General features: G+C 43.1%; 1 long non-coding RNA gene across 1 annotated transcript; it reads right to left on the bottom strand.

Moving 5' to 3' along the window:
* Positions 1-388: 388 nt before the first annotated feature.
* LOC130382479 (uncharacterized) lies at positions 389-1,141 on the bottom strand. Its single transcript, XR_008895581.1, has 3 exons — positions 964-1,141; positions 759-878; positions 389-683 (listed from the first exon to the last, which is right to left on the bottom strand). It is a non-coding gene; the product is annotated as an uncharacterized LOC130382479 (long non-coding RNA).
* Between the last annotated feature and the right edge of the window lie 24,743 nt (positions 1,142-25,884).

A 25,884-nucleotide genomic window follows, 5' to 3' on the forward strand; every position in this document is an offset into this window, starting at 1 on the left:
GACACGACAACACATAACCGGCGTTTTCAGAAATCTCCACTTTGGCCGGAGTTTTTAGAAATGATCGTTTTCTGTGATAAGACAGGGCCTCGGACAGGGGGTGTTGCAGCACCCCCAGCACCCCTACTTCCCGCGGTACTGGGTGCAACTTACAGCTGAAAGTAGTGCCATGTTGTTAAACGAAAACCTACGCTAGCCTGGCTCGCTCTCGCGCATCTCTGTTCGCGCTCGTGCATGATTGCGCGTCCAGGTACTTGGAATGGGTGGAGTCAGAGTCAGCGTTGAAGGAGAGGGGGTAGGATCATTTGAGTTGTGTATTTTCAAAATCTGCAGGGTTTCGCAAATCGCGTACCCAACCTTTAACCAAACCAATAAGAGTTGTGGTGGGACTGAAAACTTAGCGCTGCGTGGGAATGCAACCGCCACATCGGACTGTGTGGAAAAAGGCAACGGTGCCGGAGCAGCCGAAGATGATGAAGACGACGGAGTGGATGGAGAAGACGGAGTGGATGGAGAAGACGGAGCGGCTGGCGAAGACAGAGCGGCCGCCCCAGGACCGGAGGCCGTGGATGGTTTACGTTTGGGATCGCCAGGTGTAGGCTACGTCACAGAGCCGTGCAGGGCAGCTTCACCAGAGCACAGGAGGAGGAAGAAAAGCAAAAGCACCGCTGCGGCTCCAACAGCTACAGCAGGACAGAGAGCAGACGGCTAAGCACAAAGCTAACACAACCAGCAGGTTAACAAAAGAGCACGCTTACCCGAACGAAGAGAGCTTTACGCCCCCGAAACTGATCACCGGCTGCGGCAACAGTACAGAGCGGATGCCACACTCCCCTCACTCTTCACAATGCCGCCCCCGAACAACACGGCCAACAACGCTGCAAAGTTACAAAAACACTCGCGATCACTGGGCACCTGCTTGTCATCATAAAGTTGCACGAAAGTAGCGTCATGCCTACTGACCTTCAAGTGACTGAAGCACGCCACACCAACCGACAACAAACCAACAACTAACAGACGCCACACCGAGTCTTCGCCACGAGTGCCAGGCAGCAGTGTGCGCGCCAGAGAAGGCGCAGCACTTATACAGGTGAAACCACTCTGCAATCTGCCCACCAGAAATCACCTGAGTGGAGGAGGAGCAACACTCAACCTGCCACACAGGCTTAAGCTAGTCCAATGCTGTGCACTCTCTTCTACTTTCATTCTTAGCATTGTGGCTCTCGCTGTTTTGATTGACAGCTCGTGTTGCCCATCTTCCTGTTCAAAGGTCGCACATACATTGATGAGCGGGTCCATGACAACAGAGTTCAGCGCAACAGGTGTACCATCGGGCCCCGCCCACTTCAGATTTATTCTTGAGCGGTGGCACAGGTCATTGAGATCCATCCAGTCTGACCGCACACCGAAGCCTGCAGTTTTGATGTCCAGTTTTCCATTATCTTTTATTTTGAATCCGAGGAATTGCCGCTCATTCTCCTTCGCAGGTGGGATTTTGCGTCGCTGCATATGCAGGAGGAGTGATTCACGGGCCATTTCCGGGACTGTCACGTCGTCGCAGTTGAGCATCTTGAGGAGGTGGTTGGTTCTGGTGGCGGTGTAGACCCACTCAATGTTTGGGACTCCAAGACCTCCATCACCGCGGGCTTGGAAGATGATGTCACGTGTCGACACACAAACACACACACACACACACACACACACACACACACACACACACACACACACACACACACACACAGTAGACCAACGTTGATGTTGTAGAACACTGTTTAGACAGACACATCCTTGAGACCTCATCCACACATTTTTGTGGATTTGGGCATTTCGGAAAACATATATTTTTCCCCTCCTTTTTTTGAATACATTTCCGTCCACACTAACAGTGTAATAGAAAAACTCCGTCCCCAAGAGAACGCAAAAAAGGATTTAAGGGTCGATATCATGCCTTTTCGACCCTTCCCTTTGCTCTAGACTGTTATATGGCGTGTGTATAGGACTACATGTTTTATGTCTGTTAAGATAGAAAAATTTAAGTCAGAGCCAGGGGAAGTATTCACGCCCACCGAAAACGCCTCTCAATAAGTGCATGAAACAGCTCGTTTTTATGAGGGGCCGCCTAGGACAGAATTAATACTTGGTCCTACACACAATATTATAATCTCACATACATACCACTATACTCATACACACACACTATTATACTCCTTTTACATGCATGTATTAGAGTGTATAGTCATGTGAGAGAGTATAGTAGTGTATGTGAGAGAGAATAGTAGCGTATGTGAGAGAGAATAGTAGTGTATGTGAGAGAGTATAGTGGTGTATGTGAGAGAGTATAGTAGTGTATGTGAGAGAGTATAGTGGTGTATGTGAGAGAGTGTAGTAGTGTATGTGAGAGAGTATAGCTGTTTATGCAAGAGAATATACTTTCATTCAAACACACTCTCTCATATATACTACTATAGTATCTCAAACACACTACTATATTCTCTTGCTTACACATCTATACTCTCTCGCACACACTACTATACTCTCTCACATACCCTACATTTTCTCTCACATACACTACTATACCCTCTCACGTACACAACTATACTCTCTCACATACACTACTATACTCTCTTGCATAAACAACTATACACTCTCACACTGTGTGAGAGAGTATAGGTGTTTATGCAAGAGAATATAATAGTGTGTGTCACACACCATTATATTCTCTTGCATAAACAACTATAATCGCTCACATACACTACTATACACTCTCATACATACATGTTAAAGGAACATAATAGTGTGTGTGTGTGTGTGTGTGTGTGTGTGTGTGTGTGAGTATGAGTATACTGGTGCATATGCAAGTTTATAATAGTGTGTGTAAGACAAAAGACAAATTCTGTCCCAGGCGGCCCCTCATATGTTTTTACTTTCCTTCCGTAACTGTGACGTCAGACTGTGCAGTTGGCGGTGCTGGGGCAGAAGTCCCGCCTCCCCGCAATGTTTGAAATTCTTTGGGGTGTTAATTGACCAACGCACACGCAAAGCGTTCGACCAATCACAGCAGACTTGGCTACTTGGGAGGGGGGCCTCAAAGAGACATGATACAAATCAGACCAATATTTGAAAGACTGAAATTGTTTTTGCTGAAATGAACAGTGTCAGAATAATAAGGGGTATTTCTAACCTACAGGCATGTAACCCTATCCTAGTAATACCCCCAAATGCAATTATCAACCCTAAAAAAGCATGAAACGGGATCTTTAAATCGCTCAGAAAAGCAAGCCACCCAAGTTGGTGCCTATATATGTCTTTCTGTCAATCAGCACAGAATAACATAACAGTTACTTGGGTTTGATTTGTGCACATTCTTGTGGAGTAGTATTTACAATGTTATTTTTGTTATGTCTGTAAAAGGGACCAGCAGCAGTTAACAATGGCCATGGCTAGCTCCTCCCACTTACTGAAACAGAGAGAACAAGCAGGAAGACACTTTATGAGCAGGAACACACACACAGTATTGGTTTCCATCGGTCAGCTGCTGGCTGCTTCGCTTTATTTACGTTCTCAATAAACAGTGTTTTGCTCGCAGGCGAACAGAGAAACACTGAACGGGAGCGCAGTAAAAGGGCTTGCATCTCCTATGCATGCATCCATTCATTTAGCATGGATAAACATCCATGCTAAATGTATGTATAGTGTATGTAAATGTATAGTTGTTTGAATAAAGTCATGTTGCTTGTGATGTTTGGCAGTGATATGCCACTATATGGATGACTTTATGGTTGGAGGGTGAAAATGGTGTGTGTGGTTGTGGGATTGTGTGTGTGTGTGTATGTGTATGTGTATGTGTATGTGTGTGTGTGTGTGTGTGTGTGTGTGTGTCTGTGTGTTCATAGTTTCAAAAGTCAATAACAGTAGACGTGATCAGATAATCAGCTTCTCCGATGCAATCTAGACAAAGCCAAATCAGTTGCTGTGTGTGTGTGCCTGCGTGTTTGTGTTCCTACATGCGTATTTGTGCTTGCATGTTTGTGTGTGCCTAGGTGGGTGTCTAGGTGGGTGTGTACCTCCATGTGTGTTTTTGCCTGTGTGCCTGCATGTGTGTTAGTATGCTTGCATGTGTGTGTTTGTGCGTGCCTGTGTTTGTGTGTGTGTGTGTGTGTGTGTGTGTGTGCGTGCGTCTGGGAGGCGGTGGATCAGGGCAGATGTTCAAAGGTTAGCGATGCCTCAGAGAGGTCCCAACCCCTCAGTGGTTGTTGTTACTCAACAGAGATGACTGAGTGATACACAGAAGGATGAATCAGGCATGGAAAGGTCAGATAGAGTTACCATGGCTTTGTTGTGTAGAGATAGAATCAACTTGATACCAATTGAACAGTTTTATGATCAAGATAGGCTTTTATTATTCAAAGGTCATAATAAAACAGTTGTTTTGATCTGTGAGGTATTAAAGATCAAATATCATGGTACAAGTCAAATATAGCCCTAATTATATAGGAGGGTTACTCATATTACATGGTTTTCCATGTGTAAATCAATCATCTATTTTTTCAAATATAGTGAGATTAAGTCATGTCCTCGAGCAACAGCAAAAATAAACTAATGATGCATCAACCCGAGAGCCGCACACTTGCAAGTTGACATTTTATGTTCGCTCTGTAACATTGAAGGATAAGGTGTGTGTGTCTGTGGGGGGGACACCTGTCTTTGGTCAGGGGTTGTCATAGGAACGGACCATGGTGCAGATGTACAGAGTTCCAGCAGAGAGACGGGGCAAAACCCACCGCCTGTCCCCGAGAGGGGAGCCACTTGGGGATGACAAAGAGGACCTGGGGGGTATTCCATCAAAGTCGCTAACGAAAGCAGCGCTTAATTTATAAGCCCGGTTAGGCTAAAGCCGTTCCATCAACCCAGTTCAGCCACGCCTTGCTCAGGTTTGTTCAAGCCAGGCTTAATGTCGAATCATGGATCAAAATATACATTTTGTCATATTTGGCTGTAGGTGAGTTTGGTAACTAAGATTCCTAGTGTTTAGAATTCCGATTGTTTGTTCTAACTTTCCATCCGTTACTACAGTGTGATTTAGACCTGTCGTGTTGTGATCAGTTAAGAGGTCGTTCTTGTTGCTATAGTTTCTGCCACTTAAGGGGGAACAAAAGGCTTGATAGCTGGGCGGAGCTAAGTCTGCCTGAGCTTTTAAGGGCTAGCTATCGTTAGCGTCAGCTGTAGCGTCAGGACCCAGCAAACGAAGACCCTGGAAACAAAGACTAAGGGAGTCCCTCGAGGAAGCCCGGGGAGGCCACCTACCCTATTGTAGCTATGTGTCGTACTTCAATCATTGTCAAGATTTCTACCCGTAGACGGTGTTACCATGGCTCCTCTGCTCGGCGCAGTAACCCGTCTAATCTTTGCCATCCAGCTACCCTTGCTTCCACTACCATTGCTTCAGCCTAAGCGTCCCTCATGACCCTTCACTTCCTGGCCCTGACAGAGACCTGGATCACTCCAGAGAACTCTGCTACTCCTCTACTCATTCTCGCACAACCCTAGACCATCCGGGCGAATCCGAGGAAGGGATGTTCGGAGGGGGGACCGAACTCCTCATCTCACCCATGTGGTCCTACCAGGTCCTTCCACTAGAACACTTGGCCAGATCTGCGTTTGAACTCCAAGCTGTCACTGTCACCATTCCTATCAAGCTCTCCATTGTGGTGATCTACCGTCCTCCAGGTCACCTCCGTAACTTCTACGACGAGATGGATGGCCTCCTCAGTTGCTTTCCTGAGGATGGCACACCACTCGTTATCCTCGGCGACTTCAACATCCAGCCAGAGTAGTTGCAATCACCTGAACTAACCAACTTTTTCGCCACCTTTGACTTAACACTATCCCCTTCTCCTCCCACACACAGGGCCGGGAACCAGCTTGACCTAATATTCACCAGGTCCTGTGGCACCTCTGCTCTCTCCGTTACCCTGCTCCCCGTGTCTGACCATTACTTTGTTGATTTTTTTCTCCCCTTGAAATCCTCTCCCCCCCTCCTCTCTAGTCCCCACATTGTCACGACTCGCCGTAACCTCAAATCCCTCTCTCCTTCTACGTTTGCCTCTACTGTTCTGTCTTCACTACCTTCTATCGAACGATTCTCTCAACTATCTACAGATGAATCTTCAGACACTCTGCTATCCTCCCTCTCCTCCTCCTTGGATTCCCTCTGTCCCTTCCACTCCAGACCAGCGCAATCCCCTCCTTGGCTGTCCCATCCTCTGCAGACTTGTAGAACAAAGTTGCGAGCAGCTGAGGGGAAATGGAAGAGATCAGACTGTCTTAATGATCTATCTCACTATCTTTTCCTTCTTTCTAATTTCACCTCTTGTGTGTCAACAACCAAATCTGCCTTCTACTGGAACAAAATCAACTCCTCCGCCTCAAACCCCAGGAAACTGTTCTCCCTGTTCTCGTCCCTCCTCAACCCTCCCTCACCCCCACCTCCTTCCTGCCTCACTGCTGATGACTTTGTTACCTACTTTACCCAGAAAGTGAAGGACATTAGCTCCTCTTTTATCCCTGCCTCCATTCTCCCTCCTCCCATCCCCTCCTCTGTCTTTACCCAATTTAGCCCTGTCACCTCTGATGAGGTCAACAGAATAATAACATCTAAACATGCCACCACCTGCCCCCTTGACGCTATCCCCTCCCCTCTCCTCCAGGATGTCTCAAGCGACATCCTGCCATTTCTCACCTCACTTATCAACTCCTCCCTCACTTCAGGCATTGTTCCAGCACCTTTCAAGATTGCCAGAATAAAGCCTCTCCTCAAAAAAACAACTCTTAATACCACCGACATCCAGAACTACAGACCGGTATCTCTTCTTTCATTCCTGTTTAAAACACTGGAACGTGCTAACCAACTGTCCTCCTATCTCTCATCTAACAACCTCCTTGACCCTCACAGTCAGGTTTCAAGAAGGCACACTCCACTGAGACGGCTCTCCTCGCGGTGACTGAGTCCCTCCGTGCTGCCAGAGCCTCGTCCCTCTCATCGGTTCTCATTCTCCTCGACCTGTCCGCAGCATTTGACACAGTGAACCACCAGATCATCCTTGCCACTCTTGCCGAACTTGGCATCGCTGAATCTGCTCTTTCCTGGTTCACATCCTACCTGACGAACCGCATCTATCAAGTGTCATGGAATGGCTCTTTGTCCAAACCTTGCACGCTTGAAACTGGTGTCCCTCAAGGCTCTGTACTGGGGCCTCTTCTGTTCTCCCTCTATACCAGATCTCTGGGGTCGGTAATTGCATCACACGGCTTTTCCTATCACTGCTAAGCTGACGACACTCAGCTATTTCTCTCTTTCCCCTCATCTGATAAGCCCTGATTGCAACACGCATATCGGAATGTCTGGCGGACGTCAGCACCTGGACAACTGCCCATCACCTGAGGCTTAACCTCAACAAAACCGAGCTCCTCCTAATCCCAGGGAAAGATTGCCCACGCATGGACTTACTGGTCACCGTTGAGAACATCACTGTATCTCCTTCTCCAACTGCCAGAAACCTCAGTGTGGTATTGGACAATCAGTTATGCTGCACCGCAAACATCACTGCGGTGGCCCGATCCTGCAGATTTGCACTTTACAACATCCGTAGAATCCGGCCCTTCCTCACAAGGGAAGAAGCTCAGCTTCTAGTCCAATCACTGGTCATCTCCCGCCTCGACGACTGCAACTCACTCCTGGCTGGATTTCCTGCCTCTGCGATTAAACATTTGCAGCGCATCCAGAATGCGGCAGCGCGCCTCATGTTCTACCTACCGAAGTGACCCCCCTCTTCCGGGACCTACCCTGGCTCCCTGCAGTAGCTCGCATCAAATTTAAGACGATGGTACTGGCATGCAAGGCAGTCGATGGAACTGCCCCTGCATACCTCCAAGCATTGCTATAGCCACACACCCAAGCTCGATACCTCCACTCAACTAGCTCAGCTGGACGTCTGGTACCGCCATCGATAAGAGCTAGCAAAGGCCGTTCAGCAAAGTCACAACTTTTCTCGGTTTTGGGACCTCAGTGGTGGAACGAGCTCCCTGCCGCTCTCTGGACCGCAGAGTCGCTCGCTATCTTCCGAAAAAGACTCAAGACTCACCTGTTCAGAGTCCACCTCGACTCTGCATAGCCACCCTCCCCCTTCTGGCCACCATTGTACACTGTATTGTGTTGTGTTGTATTGTATTGTATTATAGTACTTAACTGTGTAGCATCTGCAGTAGCTACTATCATTGCTGTAAGACGGGAAATTGGTTAGCCTAGCGATTGTTGTACTTGCACTTGGTTTTATGAACATCCTTTCTGTACCGACAGCGATATATTGCTGCATTTCTTATGACAATCTACTTATTGTAAGTCGCTTTGGATAGAAGCGTTTGCTAAATGCCCTAAATCTAAATGTCCGAAAAGGACTGAGCGGGATCTTTTCCAGCGGCAAACAGAAGCTGCTTGTGGAGGTCTATGAGGAGTACAAGCATATAATAAATCAAAAAGGGAACATCGTAACCATTAGGGGTGTAACGGTACATGTATTTGTATTGAATTGTTTCGGTACGGGGTGCTCGGTTCGGTACGGAGGCGTACCGAACGAGTTTCCATACGGACATATTAATTAGAGGACCACATGTGTGGAACATGCTGCGGCCGCACATGCACGGTTGCGCACACTGTAGCTGTGTTCGAAACCGTTCCCTATTCACTCACTCACTATTCCCTATATAGTGTTCATGATATAGTGCACTATTTATGGAACAAACAAACGAGAATTCGGACACTACGCTAAACATTTCTAAACGTCATTTGCGTCAGTAAATGCACCGGGTATTTCTGTGACGCAGACAGATGCAACCACATAATGTAAACAACCCGGGCACTCACGAGGAAAGCTGGAGGTTGTATTGATGTTGAATGTTACATTTCCTTGTTGAAGTTTTTTTTTAATTAATTTTGAATGTTAAATATTCTATGTTAAATCCCAAATAAATTGTTGACATTTCTAAACGAAAGCCAAAGTCTCCATCATTAAATGTATTTGTTTTCGCGGTTATTCAGCTTCTTCTTCTCCTCCGGAAAAACACGACCGCATTGCATTGTGGTATACGGGAGTAACATGTAGGGGACAACGTATGTACACTCAAATTTTGGGTATTATTATCCTGCAAATAATGTGGATAAGCTGATTTTTCTGGCAAAAAACATAAAGATTGAGTGAAAGTCATCAGGGCTAAAGATTGGGGGGGGGGAGTAAAAATTAATCTGAGCAACAACTTGAAACTGTTTAGTGTTGCAATTGTTCATTGTTGCATATTAGATAATACATTTAAAAAAAAAAAAACAGACTGAGCCAATGTTATTTATTTTTACTTCTACATTTCCGAATCTTTATGTTTTGGGGCAGAATTCTAGCATTGTATTGTCTAATGTTCTTATGGTAAAAAGCACAAAAGTGTGTTATGAACAACTTAAAGCACATGTTATGAAGCACATTTATATTTAGCATTTTGATTTCTTACTGTACCGAAAATGAACCGAACCGTGACCTCAAAACCGAGGTACGTACCGAACCGAGATTTTTGTGTACCGTTACACCCCTAGTAACCATTAATAAAAACAGGGAGGCCGCCTGGCAATAAAATCGCAGATCTTTTGAATGATTAAGTAGTATTAGGCGTAACATATTTTAATGTGATATTGACTGAACATTATTAATCAGGGAGATAGTCTTGAGGTAACGTGTCGGACTTGTATCCAGTCGTCCGGGTTTCAATCCCCAGCTAATTTGTAATTTAGGAAGGATTGCTGGAGAAATCAAAAAGCTTTTCATGCCATTTATTTTCCATTTCTTTGAATAGGCCTTTTCTAAATTGACTGACCATAGTATTTTTCTTAACAGAAGTCGTCTTGGCGGCAGGCAGTTAGCCGTGAAACGGCAGGCAGCCGTTTCCCGGCTGCCTGTCTGATATAAAGGAAATTACAAAAAATAAGAATTCAAGAATTCAATGACATGCCCAGGACGCGAACTTATGTCGCCCATACCATAGAGCAGACGGTAGAGCACTCAACCAACTGCTGGTTTTGAATAATAATAGAATGCATACATTTTTCTAAAAATGTGTTTAGAAAATATCCACAGTAACAATAGATAGCAAATCTTTTCATTATTTTGTTTTCATCATTTCATCTTAGACCCTTAGTGAAAATATACGCTGTTTGTACCCTCTGATGGTACACTCGTTTCCGACAGATGGGACAGATGGTTAATTTGGTCTGATAAATTGCCATGGTTACTTAGCGGAGATCCCCTTAAGTCACGTTGATGGAACGCAACTCTAGCTTAAAGTAGCGAGGCTAGGCAAAATAAGCCTGGCTTTGCCTTTAGCTTGGGTGATGGAATACCCCCCTGGTGGCTGAGAGGGGGTCAGCAGGTTGAGCTGTGCACAACATACACACTGCACCAACATATAGACTGCACTGCACAACATACAGACTCACTGAACCAACATATCGACCGCACTGAACCAATATATAGACTGCACTGCACAACATACAGACTGCACTGTGAAGATCATGCCTCAAGTCCCCCATTCATTCCTCAATCTATGCCAAGTCATGTCCCTGGTGCCCACGGTCTGCAATAGATACCTCAAGCTCCACCAAATGCAATACCCATTCTTCAAGTACAGAACAGTTCTGATTTTGTGAATGTGCAAGATGAAACTATAAATGCCAATCGTCTTCCGCTAGAAACTGTCTGAAATTCAAAGACTATCAGACTATCTTTCGAAACATTTATAGACAGCAAAAACATTCCAAAAATCAAAAAACGTTATAATCTAAGACCAGGTGTAGCCGCAAATAAGTCTGTTGAAGGTATGTTCCTACTATGCACCGAAGCAACATATAACTCCTGACAGCCTGACAGCTGTTGGGAAATAATTTGTAGACCCATTTACAGGTGCACCTCAATGATTAGAATATTGTGGAAACGTTTTGAAAAATAAGTTAAAGTCAAATTGTAATAATTATATTTAAAAAGTGAATCTGAAATATTACATAGATTCATTCCACCAAAAGTTTAATATTTCAAGCCTTTATTTGTATTAATCTTGGTCATTATGGCTCACAGCTCATGAAAACCCCAACTTCTGTACCTTAGAAATTTTGAATATTACATAAGACCAGTAAAAAAAAAATTTTGGCAGTTTGGGGAGGTGCCAAGTCCCGTAGGAAAATTAAATCAGCATCTCCATGAAGCTTTTCGGCAGAAGGAAGCATGAGGTAATCTAAAATGTCCTGGTAGATGACTGCGTTGACTTTGGACTTGATAAAACACAGTGGACCAGCACTATGAGATGAAATGGCTCCCCAAATCATCTCTGTGGAAACCAAATCAAACTGTGAATTCTGTGCATCTCCATTCTCCCTCCGGACTCTGGGACCTTGATTTCCCAATGAAATGAGCGACAGACCAGTTCTCTTAGCCTAGGTAGGACACTTCTGATGTTGTCTCTGGTTCAGGAGTGGCTTGACACAAGGAGTGGACAGTTGTAGAACTCTGTGTGCTGTATGAATTAACTACTCACGGGGGGGGCAGATCATTTAGAAGAAAAAGACAGACATTTATGTGGGTTACATATTAACTTTTTATTATAACTTCTACATGTTACAATGAAAATGTGTAATTTAAAGGCTGTCTAACTTTTCGTTATCGTCCATCTTGTGGTAATCCGACTCCGTAAGTATGTCTGCCTTCCCCAACAATCAACACACGTCTCTGCTGCTTAAGCCGTAAAAGCAACTTTATTCAAACAAAACGTATCTGCCTGACTGGAGAATCTGTCAGGTCTGCAAGAGATCTCTTCTCCCTCCAACTAATAACTGACACAACTCACTGTTAGGGGCTTGTGGCCGCAGGTTTGCCCCGCGGCAAAGATAGATTAGAATATGGCTGTGATCAGCAGCTAGCACTGGTACATGTAACATGTGTCTGTATCCTCAACTGTATGTGTCTGTCCTCATTTTGTTACGTGTAGGCCAGATCGGTTACTTCAATTTCTCTGGATTAGTCGTTTTAGAGCTGTTGAGATTCAACCAAACTTTACCTTTTCTTTCGTTTTTAAGAAGGCTGATTGTTACTGCACCAGTCCAATGGAATAATGAACACGCTTGATACTAATGTCCTCCCTTTATTATTCACCTCGTACACCATTTGACACCGTGAAAATTACAAAAAAGACGATAAACAATATTGAATCACACGCTTAACTACATAGAAATGAACTAATCGTAAAACTGTAATTAAACAAATTACCGTGTACGCCTCTTGGACCATTCCTGTAGCTGTATCGGATCCAATGCGTCCAACCCGCGGTCTACACTTCCTGTGTTAAAGGTCATGTCCCGTGACCTTACCGTGCTAACCGGGACTAACAGAGCCTGTCCCTTCCCGTCCTGTTAGCTGTATTTATGGGACAGAGCCCAATTAAATCTGTGTATTTTAATAAGTTGGGTGTTATAGTTTTTAAACAACATGTCCGAGTTGTTTTAATGACAGAAGCCCCGCTAGCTCAATGCTACAGCCAGGGCTCTCAAGTCTCACGCATTCTGCGTGAGACACACGCAATTCAACCCATGCACACACTCGCCACACTTCGTATTTTTCACACAGAAAAATTACCAGGATAGCGCTCACCAATTTGGGCCGCTATTTACCAGTGGAACAAGTAGGAATCAAATGGGTTTCCCGTACTTAGGGTAACCAGACGTCCTCTTTTGCCCGGGCATGCCCTCTTTTTGAGACACTTTAAAAAAAAAGTGTGGGGCAATTTCAAAATCGTCCGGGATTTTATTAAAGCCTCATACATGTTCACATTGAATTTGAGTTGCGTTTCTCTGGGTCGTTCACAAAACTAGTTAGGATATGCCCTCCCCTACTCAGTTCTGTTCGCTTTGCATTGGTGGAAGTGAGTAGGGGGTGTGTGTAACTGTCATCATTAAAAAGATTCTGTAATTTAATTAGTATTTTCATATTATAAGACAAGCCTTAAGGAAATTCCTTTGTTTACATTAGTAATTCAATAATAGTGTTTGTTATTCGGGTTTTAAATTTTAACTAAATAGTTGGTTGAATGACGTCACTTCTAAGGCGGATGTTCTAGAAGATTACTCTGTCAGCTAGAGATGCGGCATGAGAGAAGGTGAACAGCTTGTGATATGCATCGCCGAGAAGAATCTAGTTTCAATGTCCCTGTAAATAGCATGCAGCCAACAAGGTATGTTTTTTGTTGTTTCCCTGTATTTTGTTTTGCTTGTTTGGCTCTTTGTGTGCCGTGTAATTTATGATTTTATGTAAAGCTAATGCCGTGATTTCTGTTGTACTCTGTGTGTGTTCATCTATAGTTTTCATGGTGAAGTTGGAGTAAAAGGCTGCAATAAAACCCGTCAAAGGAAACCACTGATGTCTGCCGACTGCTTTTAGGGTGATTTATAGTGAAAGCGCGGACTGTTCATCGACGCGAGTGGCAGTTCAACGAAGGAGCGCTAGATCAAAGGAGCTGCTAGTTAAGGTTTGGCTAGCCCGTTAAGGCACACAGAGCTGTGATCAACGGACCGATGAGTGACAAGCACGCACTGTTGCGCAAAGAGGAAAGAAGAGATATGCAGTTCAAAAAGGGCTAAATCTTCAATGCAAAGGCAAAAATGAACTTTGACACTAAGTAAAGAGTGATCTAAGAAAAATTAAGGCATTTGTATAGGATTTCGTTATTTACTGTGAATAAGAGCTGTGTTAAGTGAATGTTTTTTCTTATGCTGTATGGAAGCATTTAAGTGCCAAAGTTAAAGGGCAATTACAGTTATCATTGAACTTTTGTATTTCAACTTAGGTTGCAGAGGTTGTAGAGGTTTACATATTGTTTGCATTTAAGGGTGACCTCCAAAGTTATTTGATTTATTGCGAGATATTCACAACTAAAATTATGTTTACATTCACGCTTTATTTTCAAAAGTGAGTCAACTTAAATAAGTGATTTAAACAATGACAGAGCCAAGTGAGTCAACAGTTCATAGCTTAGACTCCTAAGATAAACCTGAAGTATGCCTTCCTGAAGCCCAGCATGATGAAGTGCCAAAGCTAAGACAAAGTTCAAGAATCAGAACTCTCACAGAGAAAGGCAAAGAAATGCAAGAAGAAAAATGTAAAGGGCTTCAACAAAAATGTAACTACATTTATGATAAATGGAAAACACAAGCAAAATTTGCCAAGAAGTCATTGTCGCATTAAAGGAGTTAATCTTCATTAATCTGAAGATCTGATCAAGGATATCATTGGTGATATCGCAGGTCTTTCTGCAGATGTCCGGCTAATTTATGATGAGCTGCGCAATGTCTCAACTCCGGATCAAGACGCGCTCAGAAAAGTGGATCTGTGTGTAGAGATCTCCGACTTTATTGTAAGCAAAGCCTCAGGCCGACTCGATGGAGAAGCCAAGGAAGCAGAAGAAGTAAAATGGCCAGAAGCAGGCTCTCTCTTTGGCACAAGCTCCTCTAAGTCAGGTTCTTTCACCACTGAGTTAAAAGTTCCCTCAATCAACTCCTCCAGGTCCTCTATAAAACGTCAAGAAGCTGCCGCAGAGGCTGCCGCAAGCCAAGCTGTTCTGAAAGTGTTAAAAGAACAAGAAAAGGAACAGCAGGAAATACAGCATCTAGAAGCAGATGTTAAAAGGAAGATATCTGATGAACAGGCAGCAATTGTTGAGCGCAGCTCAGAGCGAGAGGCAGAGGAAGTTAAAATCAAAGTTCAGCTAAAAGAGGAGCATGGAGCTCTTCTAAGAGCTCTGGAAGAAAAGAGGAGAAAAGTGCAGAAGTTGGAGGCAGTCAAGAATCTCAATGCAGCAAGAGCCAGAATGCAGGTGTATGATCAACCAAGGGCTGCAGAAGAAGAGTAAATGGACACATTGGGGCAGCAACTGGTAGCAGATAACCCAGTTATTACACCTTCAAGTCGTATGACCATGCAAAGGTCTCCCATACAAGGTGTGAGTACCGGCTCAAATGAAAGTACAGCAGAGCTTGTCAAGGTGCTAGCAGATGCTCTGAGCGCTAACAGAGTTCCCATCCCTGAACCTTCAATATTCAGCGGTGATCCACTGAAGTACAACGACTGGAAACTTTAATTTCAAACACTTATTGACCACAAAAACATTGAAGATAAGAAGAAAATACACTACCTCCGTCAGTATGTAAGTGGACTAGCTAAGAAAGCAATCAATGGCTAGTTCCTACTTGGAACTGAGTCGGCCTACGCTAGTGCATGGAAGATTCTGGAAGAGCGATATGGAAATCCATTCACAGTTGCAAAGGCTTACAGGGACAAGCTACAAGCATGGCCCAAGATAGGATCTAAAGACAGCTTTGAACTCAGAGAGTTTGTAGATTTTCTACGAAGTTGCGAGGCTGCCATGGTCCATATAAAAGCACTGGAAATATTGAATGACTGTAATGAAAACAGGAGAATTCTAAGTTACCGGATAGGTTAACAGCAGGATGGAACCGTAAGGTTGTTGATGAAGAAGAGGATAGAAACCAATTCCCTTCATTCAGCCAGTTCATAAAATGTCTGACAAGGGAAGTAAAAATCGCCTGTAACCCTGTTACTTCACTGCAGTCACTGAAACAAGCTGAGCCTGAAAAGTCCCAAAGACAACACCGTTTTGGAGCAAAGACACTGACCACGAGTTCCAATGAAAAGTTTCTCATGATGTGTCTTTTCTGTAAGAAGAACAGACATACTTTGCACAAATGCAGGAACTTCAGGGATAAACCAATTTCAGATCGAATCAAATTTATTCAAGCTGAAAAAATGTGCTTTGGTTGTCTGAAGTTAGGTCACCACTCAAAGAGCTGCAACAGTAGGAGTGTTTGCGACATGTCCTCCAAGTGACATCGAACCTGTGTGCATGAGGAGCGATCTAAAGAGCAACAAACACAACCACGCACTGAAAGAAATCCAAGTAAAGAAATGCCCAGACCAAGTCAAGAGAGGAACAATGAAAGCACTCAATCAACGCAACACCAAGGGGTATTCAAAGCTGCTACTGCCAACAGAGTGCTATTTCATGAACCGAACATGCAAACAGCGGCAATAATTCCTCTTTGGCTTTCAGCAACAACTCAACCAGCACGAGAAATCCTTGTATATGCTCTGTTGGATTCGCAAAGCGCAACAACCTTTGTCTTGAGTGAAGTAGTGGAAGCCTTGGTAGTAACCAAAGAACAAGTCATTCTGAAACTTTCTACAATGAGCTCAAAAACAGCAGTAGTAAGGTCTCAAAAAGTGAACGACCTACAAGTTCGAGGGTTTTTCTCTGGTAAGAAGATTGCCCTACCACCAGTCTACACTTTATTCCAGCCAACAGAACTCACATACCAACTTATGAAACCGCCAAGTCCTGGTCCCATTTAGAGCACCTTCAAGGAGAGATTGCACCTCTGCAAGACTGTGAGGTAGGTTTGCTCATCGGGTACAACTGCTCACAAGCCTTACTTCCAAGGGAAATTGTTCCTGGCAAGGATAACCATCCTTACGCACAGCGTACAGACCTTGGATGGAGCATTATTGGCCACGGGAATCTCTGTGTGGACTACGGTGACAACATTGGAGTGAGCCATCACATAATAGTGAGAGAAGTAACACCAAGTTTGGAGCCCTCGGTCAACCTCCGAACTGAAGTGCATTATGTGAGCCGTACCAAAGTCAAGGAAATTTCTCCTTCAGACATCATCAGAGTCTTAGAAACAGATTTCTCAGAGAGAACACAAGAAGATGATCCTGTCTCCCAAGAAGATCTCCAATTTCTGTCAAAGTTGAGCAAAACCATCACAGAGAATGACACTGGTCATTATGAGATGCCATTTCCGTTCAAGGTAGAACGTCCAAAGTTGCTAAACAACAAGTCATGTGCAGTCCACAGACTTAATTGTCTTGAGAGGAGACTGAAGAAAGATCATAAGTACTGCAAAGACTATGTTAACTTCATGGACGATGTCATTTCACGTGGTGATGCAGAGAAGGTACCTTTGGAAGAAATAGACAGTGATAAGGCTTGGTATATCCCACACCATGGGGTCTATCATCCGCATAAACCTGGAAAAATACGTGTAGTATTTGACTGCTCTGCCAAGTTTCAAGACACCTCTCTGAACGAGCACCTTCTTACCTTCTTCTTGCCTGACTTGACCAACACCCTGGTAGGTGTCCTGTGCCGCTTTCAGAAGGGTTTGATTGCCGTCATGTGTGACATAGAAAGGATGTTCCACCAGTTTCATGTGAATAAGGAAGACCAAGATTATTTAAATTCCTATGGTGGGAGAATGGCAACCTTGACAATATACCATCAGTTTACAGGATGAAAGTACACTTGTTTGGAGCGGCATCGTCTCCTGGTGGTGCCAACTTTGGCTTGAAACATCTGGCAGCACAAGGGAAAGGGCAATTCAGTGAAGAGGCTGTACGCTTCATTCAAAGAAATGTATATGTCGACGATGGTCTGATAAGCGTTCAAACTGAAAAGGAAGCCATTCAACTTGTGAAAGTAACTTTGCTACACAGGCAAGTTGAGACTCCACAAATTTGTTTCCAACAGTGAGAATGTGTTGTCAACCATCCCAGAAGAGGAATGCACCACATTCAAAGATCAAGACATGGCCTTGAGTCTACCTCATATGGAAAGAGCTCTTGGCGTGGAGTGGTGTATCAGCTCAGATTCTTTTAAATTCAGAGTGGACATAAAACCTAAGAAGGGGTGTGCTTTCTACGGTAGCTTCTGTTTACGATCCCTTGGGATTCATCGCACCTTTTGTCCTCTTGGGGAAACAAGTTCTCCAGCAGATGTGCGGAGAGAAGATAAGCTGGGATGATGAAATTCCTGAAAACTTAAGACCTCAGTGGGAATCGTGGATCAGAAACGTACCTCATCTAGCTGAAATGCAAATCAAAAGATGCTTCTTACCTTCAAGTTTCGGCAATGTCAAAAGGTATGAGCTTCACCATTTTGCCGATGCGAGTGTCTCCGGATACGGTGTATGCACCTACCTGAGAGCCATTAGCGAATCCGACGACGTCCATTGCTGTCTGGTAATGGGAAAGGCGAGAGTTACGCCTACCAGTGTCACAACTATACCACGACTAGAACTCACAGCAGCAGTTGTTGCAGTTCGAACCAGCAACATGCTTCGAAATGAACTTTAAATCCAAGATCTGCAAGAGTTCGTTTGGACAGTTTTATAGAGTCAGGCCCAGAGATAGAGATATATACGTAGTTAAGTAGAGCCTTCAGATTGGACGGTTTGACTTAGTTACCGTCATGTTTTGTATATATATTTTTTACCATTATTGTTTTATAGGGACAAACATTGAGACATTGCTCCTACAGGGGAAGGATGAAGTTCTATTTATTGAACAGAAAGAAACACTTGGTCATACTTAACACACTTTACCACAGCATTGGCCTACTGAATGCTACAGATATATTTTAAGCATTGGACTGAATGCCACATAAATATATAAGTATGTTTTTGCACGTTTGCAACGTTTAAAAGTTCAGGGAAAAGTATAGCCTCTACTGGTGTTGCTTCAGCCAATAACCTTTTGAGGCAGTGTTGTTTCTGAATATTAGTGTTAAGGGTCAATAATGCTTTTCTTTTTAATATGACCAAACACAATGGCCAGAGGACCAGCATGCTTTCTTAACTGGCAAACAAAATAATCTTTGAGTTTTACATGTTCTAGAAATGTTCATTAATTGACAGTCCTATTGTTTATTTTCTTGTATTCTGATACTTTATTACAGGATGGAAGGGGGGGTTTTGAGGTACCTGGTCAGGGTTGGTCAGCCTACAAATCCCAGGTGTGGAGACTGCAGGGAAACCGCACAGAGAGGAAACTAAGAGCCATCTCTCATTCATCGAGTGGACTCATTGGTTTGCGAATGACCACAAAGATGCTCCCATAGGCAGACTGCTGCATGGCTTTCGCCACTTATTCAAATTGTAGAGGTTGAAGCAGTCTGCATTTTGGTCACTTGCCATAACACGGTCATGTGTTTTATCCAAACACCATCAGTAACATTTACATTGAGTTGATGTGGACAGCTCTTTTTTTGTCCGATTTTTTCCGTGTTCAGTGCCTGTTTGTGAGATATTGTTTGAAAGATAAGCCTTTGATTTTGTTTAATTTTAACCTCTGTTGATGTTAATATTCATCAACAGAGGTTTGGGGTTTAAAACTAAAATAAAAGTGCTTAACTACTCGTGAACGAAGTTGCAGAACATATATGGTACAAGTTTGTGTTGATTGCATGGAAAAGGGAATAACCAGTTACAATTTATATGGTAAGAGCCTGGTAATCCCATGAAAACAAGCAAGGCTTCCTTTTATAGTACAGTTTCAGTTTACTTAGTGGGTAAATTGTCCTGTTTTACTTGGTAACGTTGCAGCTCATACATGGTACAAGTTTGTGTAGATTGAATGGAAAAGGGAATAATCTATTACAAATTATATGGTAAGAACCTGGTAATACCATGGAAACAAACAAGGCTTTCTTTTACAGTACAGTTTCAGCTTACTCAATGTGTAAATGTTCATGTTTTACTTAGTAACGTTGCAGAACATACATGGTAAAAGTTTGTGTTGATTGCATGGACAATGGAATGTATCTAATACAAATTATATGGTAATGACCTGGTAATACCATGGACACAAACAAGGCTTCCTTTTGCAGTACAGTTTCAGCTTACTTACTGGGTAAATTGTTATGTTTTACTTGGTACCGTTGCAGAACATACATGGTACAAGTTTGTGTTGATTGCATGGATAAGGGAATAATCTATTACAAATTATATGGTAAGAATCTGGTAATACCATGGGAACAAACAAGGCTTCCTTTTACATTAAAGATTCAGCTTACTTACTGGGTAAATTGTCCATGTTTTACTTAGTAACGTTGCAGAACGTACATGGTACAAGTTCCAGTTTACTGCATTGACAATGGAATGTATAAACCTAGTAGGGGACTGTAAAAGGAAGGTTTACTGAATAGGGTATATTTGGGTCTTTTTCTAAACTTTCCCCTATTGTGATTCTTCTGGGCTTTTTATTCCTTACTCAGGACATATTGAGGATACAAAATCAGTTGAGTTTGCTTCTGCTACAATTTGTTCAACCTTTTTTCATAAAATGACTGGACTATTAAGGGCCAGAAAGAAAACAGAAAAACAACTCTTTGAAACTGGGGTATTCCTAAGACTATCGCAACTGCTTCGAGGCATAGTGATTCCGCTGTGATTCCGAGGTTATCAAATCAGGGAGTTTTTGGAGCATTTTTTTATTCTCTTCAGGGTGATTTTACACCTGTAGCCCTTTAATGTGAGGCATGGCAATGTTGCAAGCTGTCAGAAAATCTCTTTATTGTCGGTTTCGGTTGCCCTGGTTCCTGCCCTACAGTGTCCTTTTCCCTCTCCATCTATGCTCATCTTGATTCTTCTCTCTTTACCTCCCTTATCGTCTGCACTCCTCTCCTACCCCCCTCCCCTCATCACTCCCTTTTTCAGCTATTCTCCACAATATTGGAGGCATAAGTTGTCTTTCGTTAACGCTGTCACCTTGTGTTACCCCAGTGCTCCTGATGGATTAATCCCTGGAGGCTACTTGTGTACCCATCATCTCGCGTGTTTCCTCTTCTTTTTCCATGGCACCCCATGCTGAAACATGGCAGGCTCCACATTAATATTTAGCTCCCCTAAGGCATTTGGCGTTTGCGATAATAGTTCAGAGTTGTTGTTTGTTTGTTTCAATATAGTTTTTGGAGTTGACATCTTTCAGGAAGACGAAATCAACTTGGCAATAACACCTTAGTCCTGGAGGTTTTTATTTATTTATTTGTGCAGTGTGTTATGGTCTTTTTTTCTTCTTTTTAAATTGTGTTGACCTCTCCAAATGCCTTCTGGTCCTTGTGTAATCTGATAAGGCAGGGCATGGTGGATGCTGCCTGTCTTGTTGCAGGCAGTTAGCTGTAAGTTCCAACCTCCATGCCGTTGTGATGTGGCTCTTTTGATTGGTAGAAAGCCACGGCTTGGTTGGCGGAAACTGTAAACTCCTCACTTTGTTCTGCTTTCTGCTACAAAAGGCACACAAGGCCTCAGACCATGGATCTGAAGATGGATTATTTCAAGTAACAGAGAGCACAGGCTTATGTTACAACTGTGACAGAAAAAATAGAAAACTACTACTAATTTATGGTTTTAGTCTTTTGATTTCCTTAGTCTTTTCCAAATGTATTTACATTTAGATTGAGGCTTGTATCTGTATTTTTTATATTTCCCAGAGATGATTCATGGCAAGAAGCAAATGTTGATGGATTGATTAATTATTGGCAGTGAGCATGTCATGATATGGAAACATAACAGGTTTTCATGGGAAAGATCAGGACAGCAAGGTTGTACACATTTTATACACACTTTATAGTTTGCGCCAGCTCTTACCTACATCTAAACGGAGCCCCCAAGACCAGTCAAGAAATTCAAAAAAGTCCAGGGGAGAATATGTTGGCGATGGCGATCATGGTGTCGATCATGGCCCAAGAGCCGTATAAATGAATCCAAGATCCTATCTGATCCGTGTGTCCCTTTAGCCCAGTCTCGTTCCCCTGGACAATCATCTCACTGTTCCCATTTCAACTGATTGTATCAGAGTAAGTCATTTTCCCTATAATTTTCCAATATGGATCCAATTCCCCTACGCAGATTTGTTGTACATATTGAATCCTCCTTCGGCCCCCGGTGCTCAATTAAATCTGTCACATTCACTAGCTGTTGCCTTTGATTTCCCTACACGTATCCAGGGACCCCCACAGGTGATTATGAAACCCACAGATCCTGTTATGCCGCTTTTCCACTGCATGGTACCAGCTCGACACGACTCGACTCGACTCGACTCAGCTCGCCTTTTTTGCGTTTCCACCGCGATCTAGTACCTCAAGTGGCTGCTTTTTCTAGTACCGCCTCGCTCTAGGTTCCAAGCGGCTGAGCCGATGCTAAAAGGTGAGGTCGGCAGACGGCCGGCCACTGATTGGCCAGAGAGTGTGACGAAGTCACGAGAGCGACATGGCAATCATGCTGGTAACAGCCATAGCAGCGCCGCAGCCAACATATTCCACTTCTTCAACATGCCAGCTAATAATACGAACACGAATACCATCGCATCGATGTTCTCCATTGTTGTTATGTGGGTTCTGTCCATGTGTGGGTTACGTAGGTGTTGTTTGCGTCGCGTACAAAAATACGTCACGGCCTTTTCGCGCAGACGACCCCGCCCACGTCCCGGAGGTACTATTTGCGGTGGAAAAAGACCCGCGCTGCTACCGTGTCGAGTCGTGTCGAGTCGTGTCGTGTCGAGTCGAGCTACATGTGCGGTGGAAAAGCGGCATTAGTGTGACCCCTATTGTGAAACATTTGAGATTGCAGTTGCGGTTGCCTCCACTTTTTCTTTTATACCTTCAAGAACTTCTTGACGTGACGGCTAGTCACTGTTGTTGCTGTTGGATTGGCTATAAAATCTATATTCTAGAGTGCCCTGCCTTCAAAAAGATTGGATGCTTGGCTTTGGTTGGGATTCTTTTTACCTGTTATCTCCCTATCCCCGTAAAACACGCACGCGCACACACACAGGCACGCACGCACACATAGTTGTTCACTCTCAGATAACAGAGGCAACCTACAACTTGAAATGGGTCACATATATTTATTTGATTTCCAATTGCATAATTGTCCGAGATATTTATGAAAAACATTTTAAAGTAGAACATTTGGAAGCAATTTACTAAATCATTCTCAACCGCTACTTAATTGGAAGAGATCCCAGAAAATGTCAACATACATTATACCTGTATATGTATATCACAATAAGATAAATATACAGATTTCACAAACTATCAAGTACTCTCCAATAATAAAAATACATTGCACAACACATCACACGATATTGAGCAATTTTACCAAACACAGCTATCTTCCACCCCCCCCCCCTCATCGCTACACCATTCTATTCTTGGTGAAAGAGACGTGAATATTTGAAAATAAGTTTACTTTCTATCTATTACCCTGAACGTTTTCATATAAGGGGGAACATTTTCCCCCTGTGCTTCCGTTTTTTCTCTCACATTGTCTCCTCCAACGACATGAACAGGAGCAGAAAAGTAAAAAATCTATTCTACTGTCTGGTAGATAGGAATATGCATATCCTCTGAAAGTAGCAATACATAGAGCTTTCAATTGACTTGAGAAAGACATTGGAGCAGAAGAGGGACCATATCAAGTTCAACAGTGGGGAAAAGAGAGTGGAGGGGAGAATATACAGAAAGAAGATGAATAAATAAAAATAATTAGGACAGGGAGCGAGTTGATGAAGAAAGGGAAGACTGAACAAGCGATAGAAGCAATGAAAGAATGCAAAACAGCCATGTCAAAGCAATCAAACAAATAAACAAAAGCAGGTTGTGGAAAGGGGCCGGAAAGCTTTGCCCACAACACGGCTCCATTAAATTTAGTTCCCTCAATTTTCCCTTCCTCAAAATGTCCTTCCTTTTTTTCTCCAACTTATCTCTGGGCCTGACTTTATGGAAGCGTGACTGATAACATGGGGGACGTATGAGGATGGTTCATGCAAGGACATCGCCTGATCCCTCAATCTTCTGCTGGTCCCTCTATCTCCCCACGCAGTCTGAGGACGGGCTCTTATGGGAACTCCTCCGCCCGGCGCAGCGATTACTCTCAGCCCTTCTTAAGACATTGTCGAGGCCAGTCATGTCTGAAAGCCACTTTACCAGTGAATCATATTTTCAGATAACTGCGGCTGCTGTTTGCTCCCGCCGTAACGGGGACATGCCTCTGTTCAGTTCTTCAGCGCGCTGTAGAGGGTAGATCAACGGCAGTGAAGAGGTTTAGGTTGTTGTGTTTAAGATTACCAAACAGGTTTCCAAGAAAGTTTGTGGTTTTGGTCGGAAAGTACTTTATGGCAATTCAGTGTTTTGAAGTGATTTTATCTAAGTGCATTATATTTGTTGAATAATCATAGCTTTCTGCTAGTTGTGTTCCCATTCTACCTCTAAGTGGTTCCGAGGAACCTAACAACTATACATGATTAATCCATACATTTGTGATATGGAGTTCTATTCTGATTTGAAGTGCTGGTTATGCATGTTTTACCCCATCCACTACGCATGTACTTTAATTGGGTTTTAATCATTTTGGGATTAAGGGAGAAGGGAGGAAGGTGATTAAAACACCAGGTGAGGCTGATTACATTTCATCAGGAGTTCTACATTTTAATCTATGAGCATCCTTCCAATCAGTTTTCTAACAGTTTGCATATCCTGTGAATATTTTTGATATATTTTATTTATTTGTTTACTGCCCATATCTTGCAATGGTGAGCGTTGGCCGGGTTCAAGGGTTTACTGCTGACAAAAGCTATTTATACCATAATATTAATTAGAAATTGGAGTATGTCAGTCCACAGTGTGACACTATCTGCAATATTATCCAACATTCTAATGACTATCTTATCTCTGAAGAAGTACCTCTTCCCTGGATCAAAGTCTTGACCCTGTGAATTCAAGGCAAAGAATACATCAATGTATAGTGTGTGTGTGTGTGTGTGTGTGTGTGTGTGTGTGTGTGTGTGTGTGCGTGTGCGTGCGTGCGTGCGTGCTTGTGTGTGTGTGTGCTCGTGTTCCCTATAAAGCCATGTGTAGCCCACTATCACTGCAGTGTTGGCTGACAGCCGGCATGGAGTTGGTTTGCTGGTAGGTGGGGCTCCAGCATCGATGGAAGTGTATACACCAACACAACAGATAGAAAGAACCCATTCCTCTTTGTGATCAATTTGATGTAATGCTGAAAGCCAGGGTTTTTATACAATTGTATTCTGTATCACAAAGCTCCATCATGTAAGTCTTGGCCGAATTATAATTCTACACTCCAAAGAAATAGAGGGCAGCAAATGACCAGAAAGCCATGATGTCCAGCCTAATGGGTATCAACAAACAGCTAATTTAGCAAACATATTAACCCTATCAGTACCTTTATATAAGAAGCTACCTTTATAACATTTCCCAAAATAGCCAACCTTAGTATTAACAGCGGTCTACCTACTAGTCTAAAGCAATCAAACTTAATCCCTTTATTTGCCAAGAGCTGTATCCAGTGGGGGAAATTAACCATAATGTAAACTCTTGTTTTGCTTCTATTTCTTCTATTTTTATAGAAATACTACTACTTCTATAGTTGCCCTGACGGGTAGACTGGCTGTTGCATTGACGGCATCCTCTTGCGATACAAAGTGGTGTTACAATGCCTTACAGACAGGCATTAGCTGGGGTAACTGCTAACTGAAAGCCATAATATGCAATATTTCCGCATTAAAATATCTGAAAACAACATATGTTATATATTTTATTTGTTTGTTTATTTAACATTGTCCCAAATGTTTTTAACCATTTCTAAACTGAGGGAAATCCATACTTTTATGCATGGTAACGGGCTGGTATTTTGTATTTTGGTATTAATGAATGTCTTTGACCTCACAGGGGCCAGCTCTACACTACAAGAGACGAGAGCTGAACGTAAACTACAACCTCGTTCCTCCGAACCCGTTTCCCAAAATCAACGGTCATCTGAACAAGCTGCACCTGCACCATATATTTTTCATTCTTCATCCAATAATTTGATGTAAATAACAAAATTGTACTCATTTCTTTTTTTCTATATATAAAATTAAATGCATTGTA

Source organism: Gadus chalcogrammus, chromosome 5 (assembly GCF_026213295.1).
Source record: "Gadus chalcogrammus isolate NIFS_2021 chromosome 5, NIFS_Gcha_1.0, whole genome shotgun sequence".
NCBI classification, from domain to species: domain Eukaryota; kingdom Metazoa; phylum Chordata; class Actinopteri; order Gadiformes; family Gadidae; genus Gadus; species Gadus chalcogrammus.